This window comes from Corapipo altera, unplaced genomic scaffold (genome assembly GCF_003945725.1).
Source record: "Corapipo altera isolate COAL_440 unplaced genomic scaffold, ASM394572v1 107, whole genome shotgun sequence".
Lineage (NCBI taxonomy): Eukaryota > Metazoa > Chordata > Aves > Passeriformes > Pipridae > Corapipo > Corapipo altera.
The window spans coordinates 672,967-693,864 of NW_020885017.1; the positions used below are offsets into that span (position 1 = coordinate 672,967).

The window sequence follows — 20,898 nt, forward strand, 5'->3', positions numbered from 1 at the left end:
CACCACACACTGACTGTAAGAATATCATGACATGGAATTACTACAGAACACTTTAAAAGTCAATGATCATTGACAAGATGTAATTTTAATGAGGAACCATCAGTGAATGGAAGTGCTTTTAACTGGGCCTACAGAGACAAGTTTCACAGCCCAATGCAACTCAGAACTGGCTTAAGTGGTAAGCATTGCCAAACTAAGATAAGCAGAGTCAAATAACTCAATCTCCTTCATATGCCCAGCCTTATCAAAGATCAGACACTAACATGGAAAAACACAAGTCTACTTGTTTAGCATCAAAGAATGCAATGGCAAATGATCTACTCCACTTACAGAAGGGAGAAGCGTTATGTTGAAAGTTGGAGAATTAAAAATATATATGGGAGCCAGGGAGATAAATGGAACACAAAGTCTCAGGGCCATGATCTGATGAAAAGCCCAGATGATGGAAGAGAGATAAGATTAGAAAGGTGGTTTTTCTATGTATGGTGTTAATGAAAAGATGAGTAAAATGTGGAATTCTGCTGTCTCTGAATAGCCACCTCTAATGTCCAGCTTAAAAAGATGCTGAAAAACAGAGAGAAATGCATAGGATTTAAGGGCCTGAAAACAGATTGTGTGAAAGAGTTTAAATTATATGATCACTTTAGGAAAAAGAAGGCTAATCAATGATTTGTCCACATCATGGGAAATGATTTCCATTACTAGCAGGCTCCTTAATTAAGCAGACAAAGGATGAAGATGTTTCAACATATGGAACAAAGAAATAAACTCAGATTGGATTTATTATTTTATAAATCACCAGAAATAATTACTCACCAAAACAACTACCCTCAGGACACCTCTGAGTTCCAGTTATCTGCACTCTTTAAATAAGTCTGAACATTCTTCTGAAAGGAAAGGAGAAGTTGCTGGGTGAAATTTTCTACAGGTTGTGTCATCAGGAGGTCAAACAACATGATCCCAAGAATCATTCATTCCTTATGAACCAAAGACTACTAGACAATATTTGCCATATTGACACTACAACACTCAGACTTACTTGCTTACACGAGGTTTTGTATTTGCCCACAGTTGTCGAAAACAGAGGATACGATGATTAACATTTAAAAATAGGCAAGTTATCAAGACAAGATCTCTTAGGTACAGATAAATTCACATTTATTCCAACATTCAGCTATGATTTTATCGTCATAAACCAAGCACATAGTACTGGGTACCATAAAATCTAAAACTACAGGCGTTTTCAAAGTGAGTGTATATAAAATTTAAACCATAACTATAAGAGTTTCAGTAAATCTACAATAATCCCCATTAGAAACATTAAGATTACAGTCTTTCAGATAACAGTGTCCACAATAACTGTGTGGAAAACACTATATACATTAAAAAGTGGATAATTAATATGCTTCTGCACTTTATTATTTTTTCTTTTACAAGCAATGGCTGTTATAAAATCATACATGTCTGCCCAGAGCTTCCTCAATGTCGCATAGGCTGAAAGAATAGAGCTAGACATTTGTGGTCAAATACTGCAGCTCCTGGCATGAAAACACACTCCTGAATTTCACATTTTGTCTGAAACAAGCCTGCTGGGTAAATCCCAAATATAAAATTTTTTATGGGACAAATCTCACCACTAATTACCTTCTCTCTGCAGCAGCAACTCCCTGAATACAGTCAAGGTGTTGGCAAGTGGGCAGGAGCAGGAGATCCACAGAACCCACTGGCACAAACACGTAACATTCACATCAGTTTCTAAACTGACACAGATTTTCCCACTTTGGTCTCACCATGAAGCCTGGAACTTAACAAGTCTGGAGGATATTATTGCTCTTTAATGGGGCAGGGGAGGAAAGCCTGACTTGTAGTACCAGTCAAAGAGATTGAATATAGAATCAAGCAGCAATATCAGATCCCAGTGAGCAGAAGCAGAAGGATATCTGCTACTGGGATGCTCAGTGGCAAACAGGAGCACAGGCTTCACAGCCCCACTCCATATCATGGATTGACAAAGCAATTCAAGTTCAGTAAGGCAGAGTCCAAACCTGACAGAGTCAGATCCTGCACCAAAGCCCTCAGAGGATCTTGGAGCAGCCCATGTGGAGCTGGCAGTTGGCTGAATGTGGACTGAAACCAGCCTGTGGTGGGGTCCAGCTCATCTAGCACTGCTGCCACCGCCCCCACACCTGATCCCAAGCCAGTTACACAGGATCCATCTGTGGGACTGGAGAAGGCTGGGTATCTCTAGTCTGCGTTTCATCTCATCTTGCTGCAGACTCCTAAAATAAGTAGGAGTAATGGTTCTCTCAAAGTGCCTTTTTGTCTGCTGTGAAGAAAACCTAAACATGAAGTTCCAACCTGAATGCTTGCAGTGTCAGATTAGCACCTCTCTGTCTGTCAGTGCCAGATAATTACACCTGTAATGACCAGTGAGATCTTCCATAATGTCACCACCTAAGGAATAAAGGACGGAGCACAGAGATCAACTTTGCCACCATTTGAGTTGGAATCAAAATTCGCTACTGGCTACCCAATATGTGTGGGGAAAAAAATTAGGAAATCAAAATATAGAAACTGGCCTAAAAGGAAGCAGGTTACTGGAACCTGTCCTGCTCCTCAGGACACTGAACTGATGATCAATATGTGTCCTGGCTGGAGATAAAACCAGCTGAAGAAGCTCCTGTGCAACCCAAATTCATGGACTGTGGGCCAAGGGTGGAAAAATCTTGGGTGAGAGTGTGGCAAACTCTATCACGTCCACTGCTACCCAGCTCACTAGTGATGTGCAGTTTTGGTGTGCAACAACCTCCCACCTCTATCTGTCTTTTTATCTATTGTGCAGAAACCACAGAATTCATACAATATTTATAGCATGGAAGGAGTGTTTCAGTGACGGCAGAGGTGATGTCTTTTCTCTAATGTTTGTTGACTTATGGCTAGAATGTGCAATTCAACAGCTGAGGAATGTATCATTTCTATTCATGCTGCACTGCTCAGAAGAGCACACATTACAGTCCATGTCAGCTAAACAAAGGTAGCCAGATCCTTGGACACATGCCACTGCAGCTATGTAGTAAAATTACGGTGCCTTGAACATTTTATGGTCTCCGATGATAACAGCGTTTGCACTGCGCTGATGGTTCAAATTAATCTGATTCTCAAAAGTTACAGCGTTTAATTAGGATTGGTAATAAAAATTATAGCATTGAAAAAGTATTATGACAGCATCAGTCCTGAAACAGGGGTGGGGGGAATCAGTCCGGGTTTAAAAAAAAGCCAATAAATTAAGAGTGACTAACAACAAAAGAAAATAACCTTCTGGAACAATAAACAATAGATAGCAGCTGCCTCTTATCTTTTGGGGTGGAAAGTCATTTGATATTTTCATACCTCAAAACATTTCTTTGATCTGAGCTAAAACCCTCTCTACAATACAGTCCCTTTCTGTGAATTTTCTAAGCAACTAAATCCTAGCACCATTTTTACTTTTATTGCCTTTCAGACTGGCAAGAGTAATATAATGATTCATCATTAAAGTACTCTTTAAGCAGCTTTGTTCCTATTTGTTGCTATATATATTAAATAGAAACCGGTCTTTGAATTCACCTCTAAAGTCAGACTCAATTTTTTATCTAACAAGAGTGGTATCTCCAGTCATCATCTGAATGCAGCAAAGAGAGAAAACCTTTTGCATAATATAAATATCTGCATTCACTAAGAGGAGGCTGATGCCACCACCTACTGTGAATGCATTTTACAAGTGGTACAAAGCCAGAGAGATTTCAAATGCAGTAGCACAGTCTCTTGTAGATACTCCAGGCACTGTCAGAAAGGCACAGTTTCATCTCCCATTCAACAGTTTCCGGACCAGAGGCTTGGATCACCTGTAGCTGGTTTACAAGCAGTATCCAAACCATAAAAATGCAATGGCTGCTGAAAGAGTGCAGGTACCTAAGGACTGGCCTACATTTACCTCCCCACAGAAACCAGGGAAATCACTCCCTAGCAAATAGTTCTTGAAGATCCAATCTACTTCCTTTGCCTGTTATCTGTTATCCATTCCCTGCTCCATCTGAGCAGCACATGACTGGCCAGCCATTCCAGCATGGTGTGCCAGGCACTTATCTCCAAAAAGGCAAAGCCCCACAGAGGTCCCAGAGGTCCTTATGGGTGCTACCACTGCACCCATAAGAACACGGAGCTCAGCCCCATGTTTTGCAGCAGGGCACACCAGGGAGTCCCTGCCCTCACTCTGCAGGGTGGACAGGATGGGACTGTCAGGTAGAGGAAGGTTATCAGTACAGTGTGTGTGACATGGAATGCTGACCAGTTATTATTATAACAAATTACAGTTTTTTAAATGACCATTATTAACTCTAGCAAATAGCTCTCAACTTCCACATAATTCGAGTTTAATGCAAAACTTTATTACTGACCAGAGAAGCTGCTCAGAAATAATCAGTAGTATGTACTGGTTTGGTTTCCTGAGTGGATACAAGTATGGCTGTCAGGAACGTATTCCCATCCACTCCTTCAGAACAAATCACATGGGAATACGCCCCAACATTTTGCTGTTTTAGTAAAAGGACCTTTTAAAAAAATACGCTTGCTGGAATAGAGGCACAAAGACCACCAAAATAGTTGCCACCCAGCAATTGCCAAATTAATTTTGAATTTTGAAATCTTGTTCATGAGAAGCATTTCACTTTAATCAACCAGTTCTAATCACCATTCTGCCTTTGTGCAAATAGCACTAAATGGGATGACTAATATATATTTTTTCTAGTGTTTCCTGCACAGACAATGGTATTACTTAGTGCTCACCAGCTTTTATAAATGCTCTTCTAGAAAAAAGTCATGCAGATCACCTTACACCAATACTACACTGAGATGCCACTGAATGTTCATACGTTTGTGTTTTCACCTCTCTGAGTGAAGCCAGGAGATTTTTCTCCTCTTTGTGGCAGAAATTAGTGTTGCTATGGAGCACTGCTGCCCAAATCTACCTAGTATGTCAGTAAGAAGGGATCCTCTTCCTCAGGACAGAGAGGAGCAGCTACTTCCCAGGTGTCATCACAGCCTCCATCCCCAGCAGGGGTTTTAGCTTCTTTATTCATACACAGCAGTGAATCAACCAGACCCACTCTTGCTCCTCCAGCTCCTACACAGAGATCTTGCAGAGCAAAAGAGGTCTTCTCTACAGGATCCCAGAGGAGGCTGCACAAGTGCCCTGTTCTTGCAAAGAAGGAAGCATGCTCTTGTCTGTAATTTGGGCACAAAATAGAGAGAAAAAAGGGGATTTTACTCTACCTTTCCCTATGAGATATGTCAGTGCTGAGTCAAACACAGCACAGCAGCCCTGGGGAAGCTGAAGAAGCAATTGCAAATGCTCTGATCAAACTGCTCAGGTGGCAACACATTCTAGTTTTTACCTGAGCAAAGAAAACAAAAGTGACTAAAAAGATTTGCAGTGCCGATGACAGTGCTGCTCTTTTTCCTCAAGAGTGCAGTTATGAAAGACACATTTGTTCTGCCAGGATGCCACAGAAACACTTCTGAAACTGTTACACAGCAATGGCACTGTTGGTTGTGCTGTTTTAATAGATCTGCAATGCCAGAAACACACACAAACCTCTCTCCATGTGATGCAGGTACATAATCCAGGCAGCACCTGCCTATTCTGAGCAGCAAGATTTCCACGGCAGAGTCTGCACTCAGGAGAACACACAAACATACATATGTGGGTCAATCAGGACAACAAAATCAAATAGGTATTCAATATCCAACACCTGCTTTTCCAGGGAAACTGAAAACTTTCCTTTCAACTTAATCTTTACAGAATAAAGCTCCCACCAGAGGTCTCAAGACAAACCAAAAAAAAAAGCATGCCCTGACAGTGAGAATGGAACAGTATTAGCTGCTGCCGATTTTGTTAGGGATTTCTCAAGAAGGCAACTTCCTAAACAAGCCAAAGGAAATTTGATGGCATTGATAGTTTTTCTCTCCCAGGTATTGCTGTAAAAAAATCCTCAAGCAAAGATTCCAGGTGGCAAAGTACTTAGCAGAGTCCTAAACTCCTCTCCAAAAAGGTGAAACAGCAAAACACAAAAACCAGACACAGGCTGCTTCTAAAACAATTTTCCTCCTCTACTTCCAAACACCAAGATCAACCTTTAGGACCTCAACATTCCCTCTTTCTCAGAGAAGAGCACCTTTTTTCTTCCTCTTAGTGTAATTTCACTCCTCAAAAAAGCCACCTCCCTGTCAGCAACATTTTCTGTGTAGGTGCCCTCTGTCCTCGCCATGTCCACAGGAGCAGAATGAAAGGACCTGTAGAGTGCAGTGTGTCCCAGTTTCTGAACCAAAGCATAACCCACCACACTGCAGCCAACCCCTTCGAAAGGTCAGATGCCAGGAAGAAGTAAAAGCTCCCAGGTGCATTCCAGGGAGACCAAGGCAAGTTTGTTTTCCAATTAAGTGCAACAACTTTATTGCCAGTCATGAAAGGTATCACTCAGGTATCACCCTGCTGCACATGCAGAAACCACACACATTTTTCTACCTGGCGTTATAGACTTCGAATTAAACCCTGTTTTAATTTTTTAAAATTTTATAGCCCAGAATGAGGAGAGGACTGTATCCCCCAGCAAAGATCACAGCATGTTGCACAGGCAGCAGCACCTACCTCCGTGAGCCGACAGAGCCAGCAAGTCCACATAATTCCTCTTGGATGGAGACATTTACCCCAGCTCAGACAACCGGGGCTCTCCTGCCATGCCTGGAGCTTCGGACATACCAAGAAAGCATCTTCTGCGAGCAACGCGGCTCCTCTCACACCCCGAACTGCAGCAGCGGCAGCCTGAGAGAGCAGCAGCAGTTGAATTGCTGCACATGTATCTCTGCAGATTATTTCCTGCTCGAACACTTGGCGTAAAGGCAGATGCTCTTAACCCTCTGGAGGCCTATGCCTTTGTCCCCCCTCGGCAGGAGGAAGCTAGCAACTCCAAATATTCTGCGGTGAGGGCAGAGAGGAACGACTGGAGACACACAGGGCATCTTCCGAGAAGTAGTCCCAACCTCGTGTGAGTTGCAGTCACTTCGCGCTCAGGGAGCCAGGCATTCCCACGGCAGCCCACAGCATCCCCGGCCAGGCAGCGCACGGTTCCCGCTGCATCACCCGCTGCAGATCCCCGGGCTCCGGCAGAGCACTGCCCTCGGCTCACACGGGAGCCCCTGCGAGGGCCCGCAGGACGGGGTGTCCAGCGTGCTGAACCTGCGGGCTGGAGGCCAGGGTCACGCAGGTGAGAGACACGAGAGGGGCACAAGTGACGTGGCAAGCCCAGCGGTGCCACCGAAACTCAGGCAGACAGAGCTCCTGCTCCTGGCACAAAGCTCTCCGGTCCCAGGCGCTGCCCCATCACCTGCAGGCACCCACACGGCGGGCGGGCAGGCACTGTCCGGATGGCACTCAGCTGGCGAGCGTCAGCACTGCTCCCTCTCACAGCCTGCGAATGTGACTGGAAAGCATGGCTGAAAACATGCTACAATTAACAGGAGGGAGGGAGATACTATTGCTCTCCTGCTAGTCTTAAAGGCACATTGCTCACATGTGCCTGTTGGGGATGCAAACACACATAGCTGCAGTCCCAGCATCTCACCCATCTGCAGGCAACCGAGAAGCCCAGGTGGGAGCCCTGTCCGAGTCCAGGGGAGGAGAGCACCCCAGGAGTCAGGAAGAGAAGGGGCAGGTAGTGGAGGAATCCCTGCATCAGGGGCTGGGGGCGAGGCCTGCCACACCTTCACCACTGTCCCAGGAGCCAAATCAAGTCCCTGTCACTCAGCCTGAACACTAACCCCCATCACTGGCCCCTGCACCGGCATCCCAACCAGACAGGGGACAGACTGCCCATTGCTGCCCACATCCCAAAGGGTACCAACCTTGTTTTCCAGTAGGCAAAGAGGGCCTTGTACACCCTGGGACCATGGTGCCCCTCTTCTGGTCTTGGCATGAGGGTCAGGTTAGTGGCACTGCTCCCACTCAGTCTCAGCCAGGAGCTGAGACACTGAAATCCAATGTGCCACCCAGGCTAAAGCTGTGATGAGTTCAGTAGGTCTTCAACTGGGTGTAACATCTGGCATCACAGCCACTCTCTTCCCGCCACAGGGCTGGGGCCAGCAGGCTGTGCACCAGCTCATTGCCACGTGTTCTCTCTTCTCCTGATACCCTCTTCTGAGTGCCTTGGGATACTCTGGCTTGTCCTTTAGCATGTCACATCATGGCTTCAAAATGCTCACATCAAGCTTTTCCCTCCCTTGCCCCCCTAAGAACTGGCATGTGAAGCACTCTCTAGAAGTCTGCAAAACAGGTAATTTACCCTATTAAAAATATTTACTTTTTTCTCTGTAGTGGTTGTTGCCATATATAACAGGCTTTTCTGGGGAGGAAAAACTGCCGTGAAGCCCTGAATCTTGTTAAACTGCTTTACATCACAGTATCCCCGTTAACACCTTTGATTCCCCAAGCCTGCTGGAGACACGAAAATTAACCTGATCAATACCTGCCTCCGTCACCGTGAGAGAAGCTATTAGCAGTGAGGATATTTTAGCCCTGAGCACACAATGCCAAAACAAATTACTATGGTGAAAAGTAAGTTAACCATAGTGTAACATCAGGCTTTCCTGAAAAAATAGACTGAAAGGAAAGGTACAGACTGCATACCATAAACACAAAACCAGCAAAGAGTTACCACTGAGGTAAACATGCATCACAGCATAATAAATGCCTCTCTTCCTGTAGTGCTAACACAGAGAACTACTAAAACATGATCCCCTGGTCAAACCAGTGCAATGTGTGTTTCACTGCTTCCGGGCCACGCAGTTTTGTGCAATAATACCGCAATGAATTAGTTCAAAATGGTCTTTATTAAGCATTGCATGTCTTAAAGAAAGTCCTTTTAACACCAGACCTACAAAACATGCATAAGTAGTAATCAGAATGCTAGGCAGAGACACTTAAGGCTTTATACCCCTGAAGTTTTTCCCCTGAGTATCAAAGATCAAATTTGTTCTACAGAAGATAGCTGAGGATTTCTCAAGTATAATGCTTCCTGAACTCATTGATTAGTATGCAAACACAGCATAGTGACTAGCAGCACATCTCTACAAGCATCTGTCCTGAAACATAGCAGTACCCTGCAACACACTGAATAGAAATATTCTCTGTACACGCTTTTTTTTTTAACTGCAAGATCTGATAGATCAATCAACTTTAAATTCAATGGAAATGACTGCCTATTAAATTCATAAGATCAAATGCTGATTTGAATTATTCCATCATGTACAACAGTATGAAAACCAGGCCAGCAGGGTCATATCTTACTGTCAGCAACCAGGCCTGTCACTGAGAATAATGTACATGTGTGCAAGGATAGAATTTTTTTATTTATGTCAATAAGAGTATTGGTTCTAAAAAAGATTGGAGTGTAATGATTCCAGCTTTCTGTAGTATGACACTTCATGACATGTCCCTCCTGAGCCCTGTGTCCACTTTTGAAACATGCAGGAAGAGCCACACTCAATTCAGTGAACAGCTTCTGTACGGACCATGAACCGAAAATTTTGTCCAAGAAAAAAGATTTGCCAAATAGTGAGAGCTTCTCCTTGAAGGAGATTTCATACATATGCCCAAAATCTGCAAAGAGTCATGCCCAATTATGTACTTTCTACAAGCTCCTGGCTACAAATAAATGAAGGAGTCTCTGGGATATGACCAAGCCTCCCACACCAGGGTTCCCTGCACTTACTCTTCTCCAAGCTGCCTAAACAGAGCAGCTCCCAATGTTTTATAACACCAATCACTCCAGCTTTTCTCATCAGCCCCTATGAGTAACCAGCTCCTGAGCACTCACCATAATTCCATGGATGTCTGCAGTTCAGAACCACTGTGTTGACAGAGAGGGAGTTCCAGCCAGAAGAGAGGGGTCCAGGTGCACCAGTGGAGGTTGGGAAGGAACAGCACTGAGCTTTAATATCCCTCTTTCTCAGAAGCCACCTCCCAGCAAAACCAGCCAAAGGAGCAACTAAAGCATACACAGTTTTGAACACTTGCACATGAATTAGCCTGGTGAGCTGACATTCCTGAGGTTTATTTGCACTGGGGAAACTTCAGAACTTCAAAAAAAGGCATTAGCATCCAAGCAAGCCACACTGCCAGGCTACAGCACCTCAGTGGGAAACATCACAGAACCAGTCTGCAGCGTTTACCCCAAGGAGATGCAAGGGGATTAAAATAGGAGTTTACTGTAGGGAAAAGCTAGGGACATCAGAGACCTAAATACCCTTTCAAACACCCTATTTGCCTTTTTGACTTGGCCTGTTTAGAAGCCAGAGATAGTCAGACATACCTGACTATGAATCTTTAAAATGTCAGCATTGCATTGTGGGCGTTTGTAGGTTTTTTTGTTTTCATTTGGGTTTTTTTTTAAATCAATATTTATCTTGTGCTTGAAAATATTCCATTGTATTTAGGCCTAGAATCCTACAGCCCTCCTTGTATCTGTGGCTTAGAAATGGAAGAATTTGCACTTCCAGAAGGGCTTGTAGAATTCAATGAATATGTTGGCACGGAGTCAAAAGAGCATGTTTGGACAGCCTGGGGATTATAAGGTCCCCCAAGCTGCCTTTAACAAGCTGGTTTTACCTTTATCAAGGCTTTCTTCTTTGAGCTATTTTTGAGAAGTCAGTCTTGATTTCTCTGAAATTTTCAAATGTATTTGAGAAATTTAACATTAAAATAAGACCACAGGAATAATTCATCAGACAATAATTTTATATATACTGAATGCCCTTTGTAGTCAGAGAATTCTGGGCCAAACCCTAGAGACACCATCAACTATGGTGCCTGAAAGTACAAATCAATCTATCCAGAATGGAGCTCTCAAAGAAGAAAAGTCATCAATCAGTAAAGGGGAGCCAAGCTCTGACTGGTGGTGCTTCTTTCTGATTCAGTGACAAAAGAAAGGTAACAACTATGAATAAAAAAGCCCCAAAGGTACCAAATGGAAAACAGGTTGTAGCAGAATGACCACCTGAGAACTGAAAGACAAACTATCCTAAGACTCAGATGCAGCAAGGAGGATTAAACATCAATACAGAGTCCAAACTACAAGAAGTGGCTCCTCTATTTCTTGGTGCAGGCAAACTGAAGCTGGAAGTATTTTAGGAAGGCAAGCACAGGTAACAGCTTTACTGCAGGGACAACTAGGTTAAATTGAGCTGCGATATAAAGGAGTGAGACTGAATTATTTAAGCTTCCTTTCTGGCCATATGTGCTGTGAACAGCTGATAAGTCGTAGGAAGAACATGCTACTTTTAGATCTCTTGACTTTCCTGCTCCAGGGCCCTTGTCTCTCTGCTGAGCAAACAGGGAATAAATGATTATTGAGACTGGGAAGGTGGGAAACATGGGTTCTACCTCTGGTGCTGGCATGATGAATTACTTTGGGCTAACCACTTAAGTTCATAAACCATTCTTTAAAACCACTCTAATGATTCTACACGCTTTTGGGAGAAGCTTTCAGAAATGGCAACACAACATAGTCCCCATTGGCATTTGCCTGCAACAGCAAAGACTCCAAAACCAGAGAGGTCTGTCCAAGCAACGATGATGACCAAGCTCTGTATTCACCTGGGATACACAAATACTGTATTGTGAGCAGAACTCTCGAAGAAACACTGCAGCTAATGGCAAATGAGGAGCTCATGTGCCATCAGCAGTGATGAAAACTGCACAGGTTCAGGACCCAGAAAGCACCTGGTGGCACCGAAGTCATTGGAGGCCTTCTGGCACCCTCCCCATCTCATGTTCCTTCAGGGATTTTCTTTATAATGAAGTTCTTCCTTTCATCAATAATTTCATGAAACTTTATAGCCAAGTTCAATTTTCTATTTATACCAGTTATGCTCTCATGACCAGTGACAGGACCAAGGAAATGGCATCAAGCTGAGTCAAGAGAGGTTTAGGCTGAATATAAGGAAAAGGTTTTTCACCCAAAGGGTGGTTGAACACTGGAACAGGTTCCCCAGGGAAATGGTCACAGCACCAAGCCTGTCAGAGTTCAAGAAGCATTGACAACACTCTCAGGCACATGGTGAGATTCTTGGGGTGCCCTGAGCAGGGTCAGAAGTTGGACTGAATGATCCTTGTGGGTCCCTTCCAACTCATCATATTCTACGATTCTACTTCTATAAGATTTTGCAAGAATTCTAAAAGAATTTACCCCATCCACTTGCCAGAATTTGAAAAATATGGTTTCTGCTCAAAGGTCCACTCTGAGTAACATGGAACAAACCTGTCAAGCTTTACACCTCCACCTTCCTCTTCCACTTCTGGAGATGATCTCTCTGATATGCCCCCACAGGAGAATCCCCACCTTTCCTTTGCCTTGCTGTTCCCTGCCCTGGTGCTTCAAGTGCAGCAACTCTTCCCTGGGAATCCACTGTCCTAAATACTAGTTACAAGAACTTTCCATATACATAGTTTCACATATTGGCACTGAGGACTTTGAGAAATGATGCAATATTAGCACCAGAAAGCTGTTAGGTGACCATGGAAGCAGTGGGCCTTTTCTTCACACAAAACTACATTGGGAACCTGCATTCAGGAGGTGTCCCTCTGCTTCTCAGCTGCAGCATGAGCTTATCCATGCTTTGGGCAGCACTCAATAGAGTCAGAGGACAAAAGAGTCAGTTATTTAAACCTGGATTCGTCAGCAAGGTCCAAAAACAACAGTGGAGAAAGTGAGAGAGGAGTGAGATATCACAACTGACAAACCAGAGCAGAGAAGGGGAACCTGCCCCTCTTGGGGTTGAGGAGACAGTTTCTCATAGAGCAGCTGTCAAAACCTTGCTCTGAAATGGCTCAGCAAGCTTTGCCTCTGCCTTGTCCTAGCTCGGACAGCTGGGGACAGCTCTGTGCACTCTCCACTTTCCCCAAGAGTTCCAAGAACTCATGTGCCCTCAAGGGCCCTCCTGGAGCACAGGGAGAAGACACCATCCCCTTCTGCACCCATGATACATTGGGAGGCCCCCTGTCCTCCCCTTCTGTTCCCTTTCACACTCCCTTAGCCAGTGGCTTAACAGAGTGAGGTGGGGAAACACTGCAGAGGAGCCCAGGGGTCAGGACGCTGATACAGCACGTGCTGTCCCGACCTCTGCTGTTCCAGCACACACACTCTGCACAGAGCTGCTGGGATGCCACAGCTGCTGTTCCAGCCATTGGCTGAGGTGTCAGTCCAGCATTTTCCATCTGGCCAGAGCAGCAGACTTTGTCTCCCTGTCCCTTTGCAGGACACTCACTGGTGAGTTGTGATTGCTCAGCCCGAGCACGTTAACCCAAGAGCTCTGGAAAGGTTTATCTCAACTGGGGCTAGGAAGAAAATTACAAAGAAGCTTTGGCAGAAGGGTGAAAGCTATCATTAATTTTAGTAGTGAATGATCTGAAATACATATATACACACTGTCCTTTTATAGAGGGGTTGGTTTTCTCTATTGCTGCTTTAAAAATGTCATACTAGCTCCACCTAGCACATGGAATGGTTGTACTAGCACTGAGAAATCATTCAGGATTAAGTATGGTCACTTTTGTTCAGTTTGATCAACTGGTTATTTTTTTGCAATTCAGACTAATGCTTCCATTTAATTCCTTCACCATCTCCCACAGGAAAAATATGGCCTTCAGCTAATCTCTCAAGGGTACATTTACTAAGCGTGCAAAAGATTTTACAAATAACTGAGGGGGAAGGCAACACTTTGTTATGCATCATATATATTTTAAAAGTCCATTAGAGTTCTCCAGAATTATCATGCTACCAGAACCCAGATGGATGTTTAATACAAGTACAATTTTAAAGGTCGATGCAGAAATCTGATTTTTTTTTTAATTGCCTGCATAATAAAAATGCTCAGGCCACCCCTTGCAAACACTGCCCAACAACTCATACCTTGCAAGCTCTGCTGATCTCAGCTGGATCAGTATTATCACACTGAAAGTTTCTGCTCAGTAACTAAGCAGTACGACCACCAGAACGGGATTCCTGGAATATTAATTCCAAAGGAATGTCAATCAGACATAACACTACTAGCACAGCCTGCCTAATTTTTTTGTGATTGACTCTACACTAAATTTAATAAAAGAAATTGGCAATCAACAAACAATATTTTTGACACCAGACAAAAAGTTTTTGGAGAAGGGACAAGCATTGAGGTAAGCTATGCACTTACCTACAGAAATCCAGAAGGGACTACTGTGGCATCTATTGGGACAACTTCCCTCCTAGCAGAGCTAATGAGGGGTAGCAGTGCTGGTAATTGCCTTTAAAGGAAGGAATCCCTGTGCCATGGATTTTCTGTGTACTCTCCTTAACTGTTCAGATGGAACGGATTCTTGCTGAACATCCAAATGTGAGTAAGAAGAAGATAAATCATTCAGGGGATGTTTTCCAATGTCTGTGTCACAAGTTTCAGAGAAAACTTCACTGCCATTCAAACATTGGTCCTACAGGCCAGATCACGATGCCTGGGGCATATTCTCTTTAGGCTTCTCTCCAAGTAAGCCAGAAATGGCTGGAAAGATTTAAGGGTATCATATGAAGTTTATACAATCTGTACATCCCTGTACACTCCATGGGCCCGAGGCTTTGTCATTCAAGTGATTTGTAGTTTAAGTCCATGGGCTTCTGCATCAAACAACAAACATGCTCACAGCTGTGGCATTTCAGATGGGATTGAAATGGTCCCTTACAAGACACAGAGCAGGGCCATCCACAGAACAATCTGGGTCTGTCCAAACTCACACTGTAACCCTGGCCAGTTTTAAGTTCAAGCATTTCTGCTTAGGGTCACAATTTTTTGAGAAACCAGTAGACAAGGGGAGAATGATAGGCAAAAGTTACTTGGATTTGTGGAAAAGGGGACCTAAAGCAGATCACTCCATAGCCTTTTGCAATTACAACAATAGGGAGGCACAGCACAGCAACACAGAAGCACAGAATCCACCAGGTTGGAAAAGACCTCTGAGATCATCGAGTCCAACCTATGACCCAACATTACCTTGTCAACCAGACCAAGTGCCACATCCAGTCTCTTCTTAAATACCTCCAGGGACAGTGAACCCATCACCTCCCTGGGCAGCCCATTCCAACATCTGATCGCTCTCCTTAAAAGAATTTCTTCCCAATATAAAGGTTTTCTTCCTAGGCAAAACTTCACAGAAACGTAACAAAAAGCCATCACACACCCTCAGTATAGTCTATTAGCCACAGGAAGCAGGCTCCTCTGTATGTACATTAGCAATCAGATTTTTAATGTTTTCATTTAAAAATAAACAATCAAACAAACAAACCAAATAGGAAAACCATTTTGAAGATTAGGTCTTCTGCAAAGATAGGACAAAGAGCTGATATAGACCTTTGTCACAGCACTGAATAATAGCAAAAAGAGTCAAAGAAACACAGATGAGAGCATACTTGACCCACAGGGATTCAAAAGGGTGAGTCCCAGGCCTGAACACTGCACTACCTTTCCTACATGGGAATCCTGCTCCTGTTTTACAAATGCACCATCTCTGCTGCACACATTTGGAGCAGACCGAGTCCATATGCTTGGGTGGCTTTGGGCCCACACCAAGACACGTGCCAGTTCCACTAGGGCAAGAGCTGGTAAGTGAATCTGCATGCAGATGGGGAGTATGCATAATGAAATGAGTGCCAGCTCTTTGGCAGCGTGCTGCTCGGCTGAGAGGGTGATGCCATGTTGATAGCAGATGCTGCTAACACCTGTTGATGGGTACAGCACTCTCTTTTTAAAAGCAGTCAACCGTGGGAGGCAGGAAAGCATGGGGCCTGTAGGCACTCGGGGGACAGAAACAGATAATTGCTTTCCAGGTGCCAGTAGGCAATAAACAAAGGAAAACGTGTGCTGCAAGGTTATAGAGTCAGGCAGGACATGAAGGAATTTGCATCAAACCACAGCACCAGTCCTCAAGGAAAAGAAACACCAGTCTGAAGCTGTAGGACCCAGAGCAATGGACTTCATTGTTTCATGTACAACAGCAGCAAAGCAGAAAAGATAAACCCCATTAAGTTTTAAAGGGAGGCAGGTTTAGCACAGAGACCAGACTGGTACGATTCATTCAAAGAGTTTTAGTGCTTCCTTTTGCACATCACATTCTTAAATATACCCTCCATTCACTCTGCCTTAGAAACTCATTCTTTACTGCATTACATTAAAAGACTGTTATCTGTCTCAGGCTGGTTCAGTCAAGGGAAATTCTGGATAAAGTATTAAGGTAGGAAGGGAACTGTGCCTTCCAGAGAATAAAGCTTTCCTCTCCAGAAGCAGTACCAAAAAGAAGCTACAGACCTGGGCTCTAGCAACAAAGAATTCCTGCACCAAGCAAGAGATTTAGCTGCTCAGTCAAACTGGTATGTTAGGGCAGTCAGGACTCAGTTTGCACTGGGCAAAATAAAGCCTGAAACTAATTTATGTTAGGCTACCCTCATAATGCACCCCATTTGCTTTCTTCTTGCTACATTCATGTTAATATACTTTTCCTCTGCTGCCAAATTCTTATTAAATAATCAATTCAGAGCTGCTGTGATAAAAGCTCATTACAGATTCTCAATTATTACTAAAACACCCAGATTTCATATAAGCACCTTTTCTTTTCCTCCAAGATTCAAACAATGCCTCAGCTAATTATCATCTTCTGACTGAGTTTCAAAACTCAGCTTGTTTGATGCCACAGAAGCATAAATCCCAAGGAAAAAAATTTTCTGGAAATGCTGTCATCTGCTTCTGTTCAAGAAGCGTTTGGACAATACTCTCAGGTGCAGGGTGTGACTCTTGAGGATGGTCCTTTGCAGGGCTAAGGGTTGGACTTGATGATCCTTGTGGGTCCCTTCCAACTCAGCATATTCTGTCATTCCGTGATTTTATTTTAAATTGGTTTTGTGCTTTCAGTGAAATCATCCTGCGAAAAAAAAAAAAAATTAAATTCCAGCCTTTGGGGAGAGACCAAACAGAAAAGCTTTTTACATGGAAAGTTCAAAAAGCAACAATAGAAAACAGGGTTTTGGAAGGAGCACCTCTGGCTGGCCTTAACAATAGCATTTGACAGTCCCCGGGGCTCCAGCAGCACCATCGGCCAGCTGGCTGCATAATTTAACATCTAATATCTTATGCATCTTGATTGTATCAGAACACTTTATAGAGGCTAATGGAAACTGTAGAATAGACTTTTGAGAGCTTATCTAGTGCTTGCTTCGAGCTGCTGAGGTTTACACTGCATCCAGCCAGTTACCTAATCCAATCTACTGACATCTACTGTCAAATGAAGCACAAAGTAAAAGGCATTTAATAAAAGCATGGATGGAACGGAGATCAGCTGGCCATGAACAGCACATGACTGTTCAGTCATTCACACAGTGATGTACTTAACACCCTCTGACTTCATATTTTAGAACTCTTTTTTCCTACGCTTGCTCCTTCTTCTAAAAGCTTGCAACTGTAAAGAAGACACACATTTTAATAGCAAATAATAATGTCTGCAAATAACTGTGCAATACATCTTGTTGCCCAAGTTTACTACAGAAAAAGTTCTTGTATTTTGCCATAACTAACAAAGAACAGAAAAGTGCCCTTTGCTTGCCTTTGATCAATTAAAGCCATGCAGAAGCGAAGACACTGAAAGTAAAGCCATACAAGCACATACACTGCATACAAGCAGTGCTGGAATTACATATTTCCATGGCTGCTTTTTTGAAACAAGCACCAGTCTGTCACGGTAGAGATCATTCCCAGAAAGTTGTTTTTCCCAGGGTGAGAACACACCCTCACACTCTAGCTGTTCTGACCTTGCAGCTTTCCCACACGCAGGGAAGTTGACTGCATGATGTGCGGAACATCTCAAGTCAGAGATTTTTTTCTTCCACCCAGAATTAATCCCTGCAAGAAAAACAGATCAACGTGAATCAGACAAATCTAGAAAAAACAAAGAAAACAGGTCTGTTGCTAAGCATAATAACCTCAAGAAAATTGCACTCATTGTAATAGCACAATTATCACCACAACTGTGCAGAAGATAATTATTTCCGCTAAGATGTGGCAACCTTTTGCAAAGATCAGACAGACACTTCCACTTGCAATCACCTACTGTAGTATCTTAATTTTTATCAAGATATTAGACAGGTAAAAATAACATGATTAACTTCTTGCTTTCTTTTTATATGACTTATGTCCTTTACTGAATCTTGGCCTCCATATAAGTCATAAATCAATGAAAGGAGAGAGTAATAAAAAGAGAGGGACACAGAAAAGATGAAGAACTAATATTCAAATCCTCCCACAGAAGGCAGACAAACCTCTAAGGAAATGTGGGTAGATTTGTGTTAAGAGGAGGAGAGTGGGAACACGAAAAATATCAGCCAACCAAAATAATGGAAAACCCCAAAAACATACGTACATGTGGATGGCCCTGGGAAACTGGCAGGGACCTCTCTGCAGGAGTATTTTCTGGGGAACAAGATGTCTCAGGGCTTTTAAGTCAGACAATCCAGCCACGAGTTACCAAATCCTGTCAACATCCACAGCTAGCACAATGGTTATAAAGGGAAACAGGAACTAGGACACACTGATAAAAGCAGTAAAATCACCTTGAAAACACAAGAGCTAAGAGATTAGCAAGCTAAACAATACTTTTTCCTCCACACTGTCATGGTTGATTGTTTAAAGCCTGTCAAAAGCTCCTCTGGGAAACCCTTCATAGATATATTGAGAGCAGTGGGTGAGTAGGGAATCAGTCACTATTTAATAACTCTATTACTCAGACAGTACCATGTGAATTTAATTGAAAATTACAATGACATTCGTGGAAAAAAGTGCTTTTCTTTTGCAATAACAATCAAGTAGTTTGAAGTATTTTGAAAAGGTTTTATCTCTTTAATATTTAAGAGAGGCACACACTTGTGCCAAGGCTGCAGCAGAATCTTGAGGACACCTCAGCTACCAGAGGGTTTCCAGAAATACTTGTGCCACCAATGCTGAAAGTTTTCTTTTTCCCATCTCCCTTTCTTTCCAAATCATGAGCAAACATGAGACTGCACTGAAATCATTAGCACCGCCCACTGGGCACATCTACTTGTCACCACACATTCCCTCTCTCCAAGACAGACAGCTGGAGGCTGGATCTGGACTCCAGGGAAGAGGCTGGCAGAGCACTAACAGCCTCAACTGCACAGGTTGCCTGAAGTTTCTCTCTCAAGGAAGAAAGAGGATTTCTGAAGGAAGCCCATGAGCACATCCAGTAATAGCCCCTACATCACAGTACTTGAAACCTCTTTTGGAACACTGCACAAATATCAGAAGTTCATAATTTTAAAAGAAAGATGGGTTGAAAAAAAAACCCACATGGAAATAGCAGAAAGGATTTGAGAGGTAGAGGCTGCTTCACAGCAAGAGACCCAAAGAAAAACTTACAGAAAAACAAATACCAAGCAGTGACTTGTAGAAGTGCATGTAAAACTGTCTTAGAAAATATGCATGTGTCTAACTACCAACATAGTCAGCTTCCTTAACTCAGTAGAGAAAGAAAAGGGAAAAAAAACATAGTAAAAATTAGTGAGCCTGGTATTAAAATCTACCAATCAATATACTCACAGTACTCCCAAATACTATGTTTTCTCAAAGACTGGGAGCACATCTTTCATTGCTCTTCTGTATCTGTCTTCCTCCAGCCAAAACCCTGAAGAAAATAATTTCATACCTTCTCTTCTCAAGCACTAAGCTCTGAATTACAATATAAATTCAGGTCTCTGAAGGAGCTGGTAATTCACCTGCCTTTGCTTGTGCCCATCACTCTCTAAGGAGAAAAGCAGAGCAGTAGCACTCTCTCAACTTCATTTGATTGGCAAATGCCTCAGGTTTTCTACTGATCTTTAAATGCACTATGAATCTAATAAAACCTTCAACACCAGTACTGGAATATTTCATACACTGCAGTTTTATTTAATTTTTTGTTTATCTGACTACTGCCAAACAAGAAGATACTCCATGAAAGCTAATACAGCCCTAAATAAGGTGTGAACTCTTCTCAAAATACTCTGTGTGTATATTTGCATGCACACATGTGAATCCATAAATCCTACTGTTTAGTTCTCAATGAAGATGTTTGGTTTGTTTTAAATATTCTGACTGGAGACATTCTGCTTCAGAAATATCTCTATAAATATACCCAGGAGGAAATTTGACATATACAGTATAATTACTTTGCTATCTAGACATAATCCTGCATAGAAACCATCTGTTACATTAAAAAAAAAAAAAAAAAAAACCTACTCACAACCACACACACATAAAAACCAAATAGGATTCTTCTTGCACACTGCTTACTATTTTTAAAATTTGTATTTTATACCGTGCACATATAGACCACAAAATCATCACAAAGTGGTGATACACTACTGCTTAAAAAACTCAATCATGCCAAGATGTACAAAGAAAGCAGGTGTACAGAGTAATCCTCTCATTCTGCTCTGCTCAGGAAAGAACCAGAACCAATGGAAAAGAGTTCAGAGGCAACAGCCAGAAAAATAAAAAAAAATAACTTGTAAGGAAGACTGAAAATCATGGGCTGCTGCCTTGGGGGAAAAGACAACTGGGAAGAAGAGGTGCTAAAAGGGCCTTGCTTGATACACAGAGTGCACAATTCTGGTTGGAAGGCACTGCTCAGAGGGCCAAGGGCTGCTTCCTTCCCCAGTAATCCTGTGTCTTTCCCGAGGTGTTTGTTTAACTTGACCTTCACCAGTAAAGGCTATAAATTTCCCTGAGCAATAAATTCTGATG

The 20,898-nt window shown here is 42.9% G+C and overlaps 1 protein-coding gene and 1 long non-coding RNA gene across 5 annotated transcripts in view; both read right to left on the bottom strand.

The window, feature by feature from the left end:
* The window catches only part of HTR2C (5-hydroxytryptamine receptor 2C), a 212,856-nt gene extending 205,348 nt beyond the window's left edge, over window positions 1-7,508 (bottom strand). For 3 of the 4 annotated variants that reach the window (XM_027667675.1, XM_027667678.1, XM_027667677.1), the window contains exons 1-2: window positions 6,686-7,508; window positions 817-887 (exon numbers count right to left, since the gene is read on the bottom strand). The gene's annotated coding sequence lies outside the window, so the exon portion shown is untranslated. The remainder of the gene's footprint in view (window positions 1-816; window positions 888-6,685) is intronic. The other variant, XM_027667676.1, reaches the window with a different exon arrangement.
* Window positions 7,509-12,005: 4,497 nt separating this feature from the next.
* Window positions 12,006-18,000, bottom strand: LOC113958999. Its single transcript, XR_003531680.1, has 3 exons — window positions 17,913-18,000; window positions 16,938-17,029; window positions 12,006-12,190 (listed from the first exon to the last, which is right to left on the bottom strand). It is a non-coding gene; the product is annotated as an uncharacterized LOC113958999 (long non-coding RNA).
* Between the last annotated feature and the right edge of the window lie 2,898 nt (window positions 18,001-20,898).